Here is a 13,299-nt window from a genome sequence, read left to right on the forward strand (position 1 = left end):
GAGATACAAATTTGATTTAAATGAAAGCCGGCTTAGGGTTGTTCATCGGGTGTCAATGCGGAACCAAACAACTATTCAAGTGCAATGAGGTGCAGTCTAGAACTCGGATCACTCGGCTAGAACAATCCACTATCGTGGACTTGTTCCCTTTGCTGATCGGTCTTGAGTCCTAAGCTCTCACTTGGAACAAGACGCGATAGCAAGCCTTAGAGATCAGGTACGATTAGTTCACTTAATACCCTAATATCTACTCTCGCTGATTTGGGATATGAAGCTCATTCAATATATGTCAATTTATCTCCTAAGCGGTTAGCTAGGTGATTAAACTTGAGATCGAACATTAAGTGATCAATTCAATGCAAGCAGTAAGAACAATATGAATGAAGAACAATTAAAATCACTTATTTGCGTTTAGCTCATGCGATTGACACCCTAGAACCCTAAGCAAGCTTAGCCGACTACTCAATCATAAAGCAAAGTGATACATACATGATTTCTGAATAATAGTGCATATAAAATAAAGTAGAAAGACAAGGGTTCAGGATGATATTTTCGTTAAAATGAGAGATGAAGCCTTGTCCCTTAGAAGTTGCTAAATCGCCAAAATAGTTCTAGGTTTCTTGCCAAACTAGCGTAGTCAAAAAGAAATGATGGGATAGGCTTTTTATATGGAGGCGCCGGTGGTAAAGAGAGAAGAGATGGAATCTAGGGCAAACTTCTGAAATCTTGGAAGTTTCCTTAGTGATCAGGAACAGTCAGACGCTTGTTCTCTTCGGGAACAACCTTCGGATTGGTCTGACTGGCTGTTCTGCGTCGGATATTCCAAAATGACATCTTTCTTCATGGAACTCTCTTCTTTGCTCTTTCACCTGCTCCAAACCTGGAATGATATCAAATAAGCACGAATTAGGACTGGGAATTAACTCAAAGCACACATATAATGGTATTAAAAACACCATATCTCAATTCCCCCAGACTTAGATCCTTGTTTGTCTTCGAACCAGGCCAAGCCTCAAGAGCAGGGAGAAAGGTTTGAATGAGTGGGAACTCGCTTGTCCTCAATAACCATACTCTTACCACACATCTCTGAACCATACAAGCTGTAGACTTAGACCACACACCCTTACCAGAACACCCACGATCGCTGTTCAAAAATTAGCTCCATACTTTGTATCTCATACCTGAAAAAGGGTACACTATCGAGACAAAACTCCTTAAATTCAATTAAGAACAGAGTGAGTTTCTCATCACAGGCACTATTCAGGGTAGACGGGCTAGGTAAGGAACAGGCTATTTCATGGTGGAGCTAAGAGTGTTTAGGGGCTACCAATTTTAAGTGGATGCAGAATATCGCGCAAAATAGAAGGAGAGGACGGATCCATTGTTGTCCACAGCCCTTAGTCGTTTCTGCTTCACGGGAGCAGTTGTTCTCTTCTTCGGATCAACCGTGGGACTGTTCTTCAGTTCTTGACTTCCTTTGCCTACTCCTCAAAAATTGGTACCAACTCCTTGCTCAACCTTCCCAGTGGCGTGTATTTTTCGGATTCACCTTCCCCATCTCCATCACCATAAAAAAAAAAAAAATATATATATATATATATATATATATTTTTTTTTTTTTTTTTTACAAGGTGATGGGGTTGCGAGGGAGAGGCAACAGAATGAATGTTTTGCAGCCACTGGTGGTCTATTCTTTTGTTTCTCACTGATTGCCATTGTTCCTCTCGGTAGAACATGCACCCGTAGACTGTTCTCATGTTAGAGCATGGTCTCATCGACTGTTCTCTTCATGCTTGATCTCTCTTCTCTGAATGTATGGCATTAACGAGTAAGAGGCTGCGTCGATCCTTTCCTCTCCGACCCTTTTGCACATATCTGCACATATGACACTGAAAAACAGAGTGCATGAGGGTGAAAATAAAGGCTTAGGCGCAAGGTGAGAACTAGCTAAAGCTGAGCTGGCCACTCAGGATCAGCAAGATTGGTAAAAAGAGTAAGAAGTCATGAGTGTAAGTCTCGTTTCCCTGATCTAGTGCCCATAACAAGAAGAATTTCAGTCAAGATTAGATTAAAGTTAGGTGGAGTTGAGTCTACCCAGTGTAACCTGATCGGTTGAGAGCTTCTGGAGAATCAAATGAGATAAGTCAGGGGTGTTCCAGGTCCAAGTGTGGGTCTTTCATCACTGCTAAGGTCACTGGATAAGAATGTTAGAGCATGAGGTGGTTAAAAGATTATCACAACACAAGGTCCTAATTCCCACAAGAGTTTTAGCTGACTAGATTCTAAACTTACTCAATAAAACATCCAAATGACATAGGGACTGACTTAGAAATAAAAACATAGATTAGCAGCACACAAACAAGTGCTTCCCCTAGACTTAAATACCATCCCTGGTATAACATCAAATCGGAGTCAGCCAAATACACAGCAAATAGATAAAGAGTTCAGATGGATAAAACAATGGATATAGAAAAGTCCTCGTGGACTCAATCGGACTCGCCGCTCTCGACTGGATCAAGCGAACGTCTCTTGCGCGAGCGATGAACCTCCTCAGTTGAAGGGCATGTTCCCATAGGCTACTTGCCTGGACGGTGTGGTTGTGGGGTCTGCGCTGCAGGTGACTGTCGCTAGTTACTTCCACTAATGCAGCCGCTGGTAACGAGATGGAGGATCCTCCGCATGAGACTGTTGCTCTTCCGCTGTGAGTCAACCATCCAGCGTCGGTAATCCTGATCATCTGTCACATCCGCCAGCTCTCTGAGGTCGTATGATGGGTCAGCTTCTGGGGTAATGTCCTCGACATCCTCCATATTCAAACACGCTGAGCCTGGTGATCTCGGGGTGAAGCAGCTTGGTGTACAGCTGGGTACCCTCCTTGTCGAAGAAGATGTAGGTATCCTCATCTCTCATGATGTGGCACGCCATAAGGTATTTGATGTCGAGGTACTGAATCTCCATGTTCACCTTGTATTTGCTGAGATCAATGCTGAAATGCTTGAAGAGCGGCACGAGCAAGCTACCGCTTCTGTCTTTCTTGTTCGACCCGTGCATAAGACACTGCCTCCTCTCGCAAAGCATGGTGATGAAATGAAAGCCTGGGTTCGTTTTGACCTTCTGAATTGGAATGCCAGACCCTGAAGCGCGGATCTCATCCTCAACACCTACATACAGGGTTTGCAGCTCCCCGTTTGTCACTTTGGAAGTCTGATCCTTGGCGAACAGGAGGTTTGAAATGATCTTTGCAATGACTCTAAGTGCCGGGTTCCTGATCTGCGACTGGTAGGCTTTGCCAGGTGTGAAGTCCCAGAAGGCGTTTGATGGGGCGAACTTTTTCGCCACTGCTACCCCTCTCGGCTCATTCGCGATCCCATAGATTTTGTTGAGTTTGTTGAGGGACAGTGAGCAATACTCTCCATGAGCCATGAATGAGAAGGAGCAGTTGGCGTAGGAGGGAGCAGAGGAGTCCTCGTAAGTAATGGTGGCAGTAGCGAGCACTTGGCGGGCAAGGTCTGGGTAGAGCTCATGTGTCTGATAACAGAGGGGAGCTATCCCCATTGCTTGCAATGTTTCGAACACATCCTCGTCGATCCCGAGATCAGCAAGAGTTTCCGCATGGCCAAAACGAGTACGTAGGATATCGACCTTGAGGAGGGAGTTGTAACGCCCAGCTGTTTCCTTGTCCCACCCCTCGCAGTTAAAGTCTAAAAGCATTGGGCTGTTGAGATCAATCGGTTCACCCTCTTGTTCACGAGGCCATGGGTAGGAAGCGGAGGTCGGTTGTTGTGCTCGCGGCGGTGGCGTGTTGCTCGTGAGGTTCACCCTCGTTCTCTTGGCCGATTACTTAGTGTGTGGCATCTGCAAGGCGAACAAATTTTATTCTTTAGTTCCATTTTAGTTGCATATAAGAAATGGAATCAAAAAACTTCCACTTCCTCCTTATGCAACTCATAATTGCTTCAACATGACAAGAACCGCAATAAACAATAAACATATCTACAGCTCAACTCATTAAACCAATTCAACTTCTCATAAATCGAATCAGATCGATTGAGGTCAGGATCAATTGAGATCAGGACATATCAAAACGGTTCAATCAATGGAGAAGTGAAATCGCAAATCGCTAAAGTAAAAGAAAGCATGAGTTCATCTTCTAACTCAACCCTAACAGCAAATGGGGAGATCAAAATCAAGTCATTCTCAACAGGAATCGATCTATCAAAGCGATTAGAGGGATGAACTTGTCAAACCGAATTCGGGATTTGTATGGTGATTGTCGAGCCTCTTACCTTATGAATCGGGGGAAATTGATTGCAAAAACAGAGAGAACTCGAAAATCCAAGCAAATTAGAAGCAAGAATCACTTAAAATGAATGAAAAATTGAGGTTTTGGTGATTGCTCTAATTCGCAAGTGGGGAGGTGTACGGTGAGTGAGACGGGAAAGAGGTAGAGTGAGGCCTTAAATAGGCGAAACCCTAACCGCTTCCTTTTATCCCCCCCCCCCTTTATATATTATATATATATATATATATATTTTTTTTTTTTTTTTTTTTTTTTTTTTTTTTTTTTTGGGTCCGAGACACTTACTTGGAACAGGCGATGGGTTGTTCCACTAGGAGAACAGTCTTTCGGTTGTTCTGACTGAAGTGTTCGGTTTTTCTTGTTTTTGACGTACAAACTAAATCTGAAAAGAAATATAATAGACTACAGAAAAAAATATATACACTCACCAGTGGGTTGCCTCCCACCAAGCGCTTAGTTAAAGTCATTAGCTTGACTTGGCTCAGCCGATCAGGCTGATGGGGGATTGCTTAGGGGAATTTCTTCACCCTCTGCGATAGTGGAGTCAGCAAGGTAATGCTTGATGCACTGACCATTGACGACAAACTCGTCTCCCTTTCTTTCCAGCAACACAACAGCTCCGTAAGGTCGGATTTCCTTACTGGTGAAGGGTCCGGACCATCTAGATTTCAGCTTGCCTTGGAACAGCCTAAGTCTGGAGTTGAAGAGCAAGACCTTATCGTTTGGTTCGAAACGTCTGGCAATGATTCGCTTCTCATGGTCGGCTTTTGTCTTCTCTTTATAAATTTTGGAACTCTCATAGGCGAGGTGCCTTATCTCTTCCAGCTTATGGACTTTGATCAAACGCTTCTCAGTTGCTGGCTTGATGTCAAAATTCAGTAACTTGACCGCCCATGCAGCCTTGTATTCGAGCTCGACAGGAAGATGACAAGCCTTACCGTAGACCAGGTGATAGGGGGTGGTCCCTAGCGGCGTTTTGTAGGCTGTTCTATAGGCCCAGAGAGCATCGTCCAGCTTAAGCGACCAGTCCTTGGGCGAGGTATTGATAGTTTTCTGGAGAATGTTCTTGACCTCCCTGTTGGAAACTTCAACCTGTCCACTCGTCTGGGGATGATAAGCGGTAGCCACCTTGTGTTTCACCCCATTCTTCTTCAACAGGCCCTGAAATGCATTGCTGATGAAGTGTGTTCCGCCATCGCTAATGACCACTCTAGGCACCCCAAATCTCGGAAAAATGATGGAGTTGAACATCTTAGTCACCACTTTTGCATCATTAGTGGGACTCGCCACTGCTTCTACCCACTTGGAGACATAGTCAACGGCGACCAGGATGTACTCGTTCTTGAAGGACGGAGGGAAGGGTCCCATGAAATCGACTCCCCAACAGTCGAACACCTCAACTTCTAAAACGTAATTCTGAGCCATCTCATTCCTTTTGCTGATGTTCCCAAGTCGCTGGCATGCATCGCATCGAGCTATGTAGGCATGAGCATCTGTGAACATAGTTGGCCACCAGAAACCTGCTTGGAGGATTTTGGAAACCGTTTTGAATGTGGCGAAGTGCCTTGCATAAGAGGAACCATGGCAATCATGTAGAATCCCTGGAATACCTGCCACTGGAACACACCTTCTGAATATGCCATCCTTGCAATGTTTGTACAAGTACGGTTCATCCCAAACATACTGCCTCGCCTCTCTTAAGAATTTCTTCTTCTTGTTTCTAGTGAACTTAAGTGGTTCCTTTTTAGCAGCTCGGAAGTTCGCAATCTGAGCAAACCAGGGGAGGTGAGAGTACTCCTTTTGGATTGCGGCTACTGGTTGTTCCGGTACGCGAGAACAATCGAATGTTATGCTCAGGGGTTGTTCCGCGAAGCGCAGACCAATCGCGTTGACGTGTTCCACTGTGTGTTCTTCATCAAGGGCTGTGTCGTCCTCAATCTTCATTCTGGACAAGTGGTCTGCAACCCCATTCTCGACTCCCTTTTTGTCTTTTATCTCGAGATCAAATTCTTGGAGAAGAAGAATCCACCTCAACAACCTCGGTTTTGCATCCTTCTTTATGAGCAAGTACTTAAGAGCAGCATGGTCTGTGTGCACAATCACCTTCGATCCCACCAGGTAGGATCTGAACTTCTCGAATGCAAAAACACTAGCCAGGAGTTCCTTCTCAGTCGTAGCGTATCTGCATTGAGCTTCATCCATGGGTTTGCTTGCGTAATAGATCACATGAAGTTTCTTATCCTTGCGCTGCCCAAGGACTGCTCCAACTGCAAAGTCGCTAGCATCAGTCATGATCTCAAAGGGGAGATCCCAGTCTGGCGGTTGTACAACAGGTGCGCTGACTAGACCTCCTTTGATCGTGTGGAACGCAGCTAAGCACTCGCTGTCGAAATCAAACTTGATCTCCTTGCAGAGCAGTCTGGTGAGTGGTCTCGCTATTTTTGAGAAATCCTAGATGAACCTCCTGTAAAACCATGCGTGACCCAAGAAGCTTCTGATAGCTTTCACAGTTGTTGGTGGTTGCAAGCTCATCATCACCTCGACCTTTGCCTTATCCACCTCAATGCCTTTCTCGGAGATCTTATGCCCTAGAACAATCCCATCTGTGACCATGAAGTGGCACTTCTCCCAATTGAGCACCAGATGTTTCTCCTCACACCTTTTGAGTACCCTGCACAAGTTTGACAAACAGACACTAAAGAAGCTTCCATAGACACTGAAATCGTCCATGAAAACCTCCATAATATCTTTAATCAGGTCAGTAAAGATCGACATCATGCAGCGCTGAAATGTTGCTGGCGCATTGCACAGGCCGAATGGCATTCTCCTGTATGCGTACGTTCCGTATGGGCATGTGAACGTCGTCTTCTCCTGATCGCCTGGATGGATATGGATCTGAAAGAAACCTGAATAACCATCTAGAAAGCAGTAATATGGGTGGTTAGCCAATCTCTCAAGCATTTGATCAATGAAGGGAAGTGGAAAGTGATCCTTTCTAGTGGCTGCATTTAATTTTCTGAAATCAATGCACATGCGATGTCATGTCACTGTTCTAGTAGGGATCAATTCATTCTTTTCATTTGTGATAACAGTGATCCCACCTTTTTTAGGTACTACATGAATAGGGCTAACCCACTTACTATCAAATATGGCATAGATCACACCCGCTTCAAGAAGTTTCATTATCTCTTTCTTAACAACATCTTTTAGATTCGGGTTTAACCTCCTCTGATGTTCAACAGAAGTCATTGATTCATCTTCTAGGTGTATTCTATGCATGCATAAATCAGGTGAGATGCCAGGTATGTCAGCTAGTGAATATCCTAATGTCTTACGATACTTCCTAAGCTCACACAAAAGCAATGCAGTTTCCACATTTTTGAGTTCAGCGTTCACAATGACAGGGTAAGTGGAATTCGGACCTAAGAAATCGTACCTGAGCCCCTTAGGAAGGGGTTTTAGCTCAACCTTGGGAGTGTTCAACTCGCTCCAGGGATCATCAGGTAGGTTCGGCGGAACAGGCGAGTTCGGTAAAGGGGTCGCTCCAGTTGGAGTGTTCTCGTCCTTGTTGCTCTCTTCCCCCATACTTAGACTCGCCACCATTCTTCCCATACTTCTTGCGGAGTCAAGCATCTTAGCATACCCATCTGCGTCAATGTTCACGACACTCTGCTCGGCCTCAGCTCTTACTAGTGCAAGCTCGAGTGGATCTTCTATAAGAATATCCTCGATCATCCCTTCGAGAGGTTTCAGCGGATCAATCCCTTCATCCACCTCGATGGTCTGTCCATCCAGCATTGGCTTCTTCAGCAGCTCATCCATCTCGAACTGCATGACTATGTCCCCCAGATGGAGATCAATCTTCCCTTGCCGCACATCAATGATGGCTCCAACAGTACATAGGAATGGTTTTCCTAAAATGAGAGGATCTTGGGATTCCTCTTCCAGCTTTAGAACTACGAAGTCTGCTGGAACAGAGGTGTTCCTGACTTTTACTTGGAGATCCTCTAGAATACCAACCGGGGACTTAACTGATCTATCTGCGAACACCAAGGACATCCTAGTTGGTTTGAAATGCTTGTATCCCAGATGTCGTGCTACAGAGTAGGGCATGAGGTTTACGCTGGATCCCAGATCAACCAAGGAGCATGAGAAAACTGTCTTCCCAATCTGGATAGAGAGGACGAACTTGCCAGGGTCTCCTCGCTTCTTTATCTGCCTGTTCTGAAGCACTGCGCTGCACTCCTTAGAGACAGTCATGAATTCGCTCTCCTCTGATATTTTTCCTGAGATCAATTCCTTCATAAAGCTGCGCATGGAGGGCATCATCTGGATCGCATCCATCAAGGGGAGTCGGACGGTTAGGTCCTCCAGCATCTTTCTGCACTTCATCTCCTCTCGGTCCTTACGAGTAGCCTTTGCTGGAACAGGGTAAGGGACTTTAGGAGTGTATTCGCGAGCAGGAACAGGCTCTGGGATCGGGCGGAAAGCCTCAGCTGGTTGTTCTGGTCCTAGCGAATTGGTTCCAACTATTGGTTCCCTCTCCTACTCAGCTGTCGGGGTATCGGCTGGTGGTTGTTCCAACTCTTTCTGCTTCCCCTTCTCAGCCACAGTGAACCTCTTCTTTACCGGTTCCTACAGTTGCTTTCCACTTCTCAACTCAACCGCATTGCACTCCTTAGGGTTTTTGTCGGGTTTCCCAGGTGGAGTACCTTGTTGCCTCTTGACGCTCTCAGCAGTCTGAGCAATCTGAATGTCCATCTGTCTCATATGTCTCGCGACATTGTCGTATTTGGTGCTCAAATCGTTGAACATATGGTTCATTCTGGTATTGATCTCGGTATTAATATGGTTTAGAGCCTTCCCTTGGAGCTTTTGTCCTTGGAGCAGCAGCTGCAACATAGCTTTTGTCTCATCTTGCGGAACAGCGACAGGAGCGGAGGTAGCTGGCTGAGTGTTCTGGTGTTTCTGCATCTGAGGTGGATTGTTCTACGGTTGGCTTAAAACATAGGTCCGGGGTTGGTATTTCTTTTGATACCCGGTATACTGACCTTGGTTACTCTGTGCAGGATCAGCTGGTTTGTCTTGCTTAGGCCAGAAAAGCTGTGGGTTGTTCCTCACGTTAGGGTTTGGGTGGTAGTTTTTGAGCTTCCATCCTTGCCCATTCACGTAGCTCACCTCTTGCTGATCGTCTCCAGATATTTCAGCATCAAACGCCAGGTCACCGACACTCTTCTCAGGAGCTGCTTCTTCGATTATGAACACTTGGCTTTGGTTTCCCTTAACCAGTTGGTCCACCTTTGCAGCGAGATCATCTATGTTGTTCACACTCTTCGAGCGGTCATGCTCCTTGTTCTTGTTTAGTGAACTTGAAGGCATGTTCTCAATCAGCTCGAACGCACCATGTGTGGTTTGAGTCATGAAATCTCCATTACTCGAAGAATCAAGGGTGTTTCGAAACTCATAGCTCACTCCATCATAGAACACCTCCAATATATAGTCATCGTCAAACCCATGGTGCGGGCACTCTCTCTGGTACTCCTTGTACCTCTCCCAAGGTTCATGAAAAGGTTCATCAGACTTCTGCTTGAAATTGGAGATCTTGTGCCGTAGAGCCGCGGTTTTAGACTTGTGTAGAAGTGGCTCAGGAACGGTGATCGGACCTGGTCCCATGAGGTAAGAGAGCCGGTTGGCAGAAATTGGAGCCAGCGAGAATCTTTCCCTTCAAGAGAGAATGGGAACAACGTGCATTTGACATAGTCTGGTGGCACTCCGTTAGAGCGAGAAAAATTGCATATTTTCTCAAAGGCGTCGATGTGGTCCATCGGGATGTCAGTAGTAAGACCGCTGAACGTGCTCTTCTGTACCAGACTTATCAGTGCAGATTTGATCTCATAGTCTTGCCGAGTGCAAGGAGGAGGGTTGATGGGGGAACGGTTAGTAGCGAAGTTCCGCGGAAGGTTCCACTCCCCAATAGGAGCACCACGCTCTTCTCGCGCGGCGTTCTCAGCTGCTTCTTGAGCAGCTTGTTGCTGATTCTGGATGGTCTGCTGCATCTGCAACATCTGTTGTTGCTGAGTCTGCATTTGTTGTTGAATGATTGCCAATGCAGCAGCGAGGTCATCCTGATTGCCGTGATCACCCATGTTGGTGTCGGTTGTTCTCAGCTGTTGACAGTTTTGTCTTTCTAATCTTGCGAGTTCGTCGTTGGTCAGTTGATGTAGTGGTCCTTGTGCGTTGCTCCGAATATGTCTATTGGTCATGCACTTGGATCATCTGTTCCAACAAAGAATTAAAAGCAAGTTAGATATCTCAAACTAAATATTAAACCAAAAAATAAAGGTAAAATCCTGGTCCCCGTCGCAACGGCGCCAAAACTTGATACACTAAAAATGAATCCTCTGTCAAGTTAACAGTGATAATTGTAATATTTGAGATTCAATCCAGAGGACCAGTTTACTCTTTACTATTATGAGTTCAATATTAGGCTGGGAAACAAGTGGGGTTTTAAAATTAATGGCGACGCAAGTAACTAGAATACCTAGAGATTCAAATTCGATTTAAATGAAAGTCGGCTTAGGGTTGTTCATCGGGTGTCAATGCTGAACCAAACAACTATTCAAGTGCAATGACGTGCAGTTTAGAACTCGGATCACTCGGCTAGAACAATCCACTATCATGGACTTGTTCCCTTTTGATCGGTCTTGAGTCCTAAGCTCTCACTTGGAACAAGACGCGATAGAAAGCCTTAGAGATCAGGTCCGATTAGTTCACTTAATACCCTATTATCTACTTTCGCTGATTAGGGATATGAAGCTCATTCAATATATGTCAATTTATCTCCTAAGCGGTTAGCTAGGTGATTAAACTTGAGATCGAACATTAAGTGATCAATTCAATGCAAGCAGTAAGAACAATATGAATGAAGAACAATTAAAATCACTTATTTGCATTTAGCTCATGCGATTGACACTAAGCAAGCTTAGCCGACTACTCAATCAAAAAGCAAAGTGATACAAACATGATTTCTGAATAATACTGCATATAAAATAAAGTAGAAAGACAAGGGTTCAGGATGATATTCTCGTGAAAATGAGAGATGAAGCCTTGTCCCTTACAAGTTGCTAAATCGCCAAAATAGTTCTAGGTTTCTTGCCAAACTAGCGTAGTCAAAAAGAAATGATAGGATAGGCTTTTTATATGGAGGCGCCCGTGGTAAAGAGAGAAGAGATCGAATCTAGGGAAACTTCCAAAATCTTTGAAGTTTCCTTAGTGATCGGGAACAGTCAGACGCTTGTTCTCTTCGGAAACAACCTTCGGATTGGTCTGACTGGCTGTTCTGCGTTGGATATTCAAAAATGACATCTTTCTTCATGGAACTCTCTTCTTTGCTCTTTCACCTACTCCAAACCTGGAATGATATCAAATAAGCACGAATTAGGACTGAGAATTAACTCAAAGCACACATATAATGGTATTAAAAACACCATATATCAGCTAGTCACCGCATTAAACCTTAAAACCGAAAGTAAACCTAGGTCTTGCCCTAAACCCATCACACTGGTCTCTAATATCTCTAGACATGATATCTTAAAATTATACGAGATCCTAAACCATGTCTCTCCGTCCATATCTTAACGATCGCGAAAACTTCGTGAAAGTACTTTTACGAAAATTCATCTCAAGCGAACCATCAGATTGAACGTCTCGTTAGAAGTAAAAATGAGACGACAACTCATATTTACTTCACATACTCAGAACAAGGTACTTCGATAAATATTCATCATATAAAGCTGCATAACGGTAGGGATTCAAAGCCACCAACGGCCAGTCCCGATAAAGATAAAAGCGGCCAAACGGGCCCACACAAACTCTCGAAATAAAGGCCACACTCGGCCAGACATAGATAAACAAAAGCCACACTCGGCCACAAATACAATATAAGGGAAAAACCTCTTATGCTCACTTCACCTCTCACAGTTCAAAAGTTAAAATTCCCGGAAAAGGAAGCTCCGAATGCATCCGCGGGGTAGTTCACCTCCTCATTGTCACCAGCAACCTCAGTCGCGACCTCCTCCGTATTGGGAGAAACCGGGATGGGATCCCAGAATCCCTGAATCCTCACGTCGATCGGGGGCTCAGCATGGGCATGGTCCTTCATGCCATCTTTCATGTCCCTCATCTCCTCCTCGAAAACGAAGTCGTCCGCCTGCGTCTTCCAAATGGAATATCTTGGACATAGCCGTCTTAAACAAACGCAACCTGATCATTCTTCTGATCCTCGAACATCCAACACAAGGATAATAGCGCGCTACAAACAAAAATCCGAAATTTTGGTCTAGCACTTCCAGTTGGCTTAAAAATTGTCTCTGGAGAGATGCTCGATTCATGCCATACAAGTCGTATAAGCCGAGAACCTATCGCGGACTTTAAATCGGTACGAATCAGGTTAAAATCGCAACAGGAAAATCGATAGCCGGCTAGCACCGCATAAAACCTTTAAACCGAAAGTAAACCTAGGTCTTGCCCTAAACCCAGCGCACTGGTCTCTAACATCTCAAGACATGATATCTAAAAATGATACGAGATCCTAAACCATGTCTCTCCGTCCATATCTTAACGTTCATGAAAAATTCGTAAAAGTAAACAAACAATTTTTACGAAAAATCACATCTCAAGCGAACCACCAGATTGAACATCTCGTTAGAATTAAATATGAGACGACAACTCATATTCATTTCACAGAACAAGGTACTTCGATAAATATTCATCATATATATAAAACCGCAGATCGGTAGGGATCCAAAGCCACCAATGGCCAATCCCGATAAAAACGGCCAAAAAGGCCCACACAAAGTCTCAGCATAAAGGCCACACTCGGCCGGATATTGATAATAAAGGCCATGCGGCCATAAACACAAGATAAGGGGAAATCGCTTCCCGAAAATACCAACTTCGATACTCACAAATCAAAGTTAAAATTCTCGGACAAAGAAGCT

General features: G+C 44.6%; 1 non-coding gene across 1 annotated transcript; it reads left to right on the top strand.

The window, feature by feature from the left end:
- Positions 1 to 9,809: 9,809 nt before the first annotated feature.
- Positions 9,810 to 9,916, top strand: LOC125589432. The gene has a single exon (XR_007325622.1). It is a non-coding gene; the product is annotated as a small nucleolar RNA R71 (small nucleolar RNA).
- The last annotated feature ends 3,383 nt before the right edge of the window (positions 9,917 to 13,299 follow it).

The sequence above is a fragment of the Brassica napus genome, chromosome C6, assembly GCF_020379485.1.
Source record: "Brassica napus cultivar Da-Ae chromosome C6, Da-Ae, whole genome shotgun sequence".
NCBI lineage: Eukaryota > Viridiplantae > Streptophyta > Magnoliopsida > Brassicales > Brassicaceae > Brassica > Brassica napus.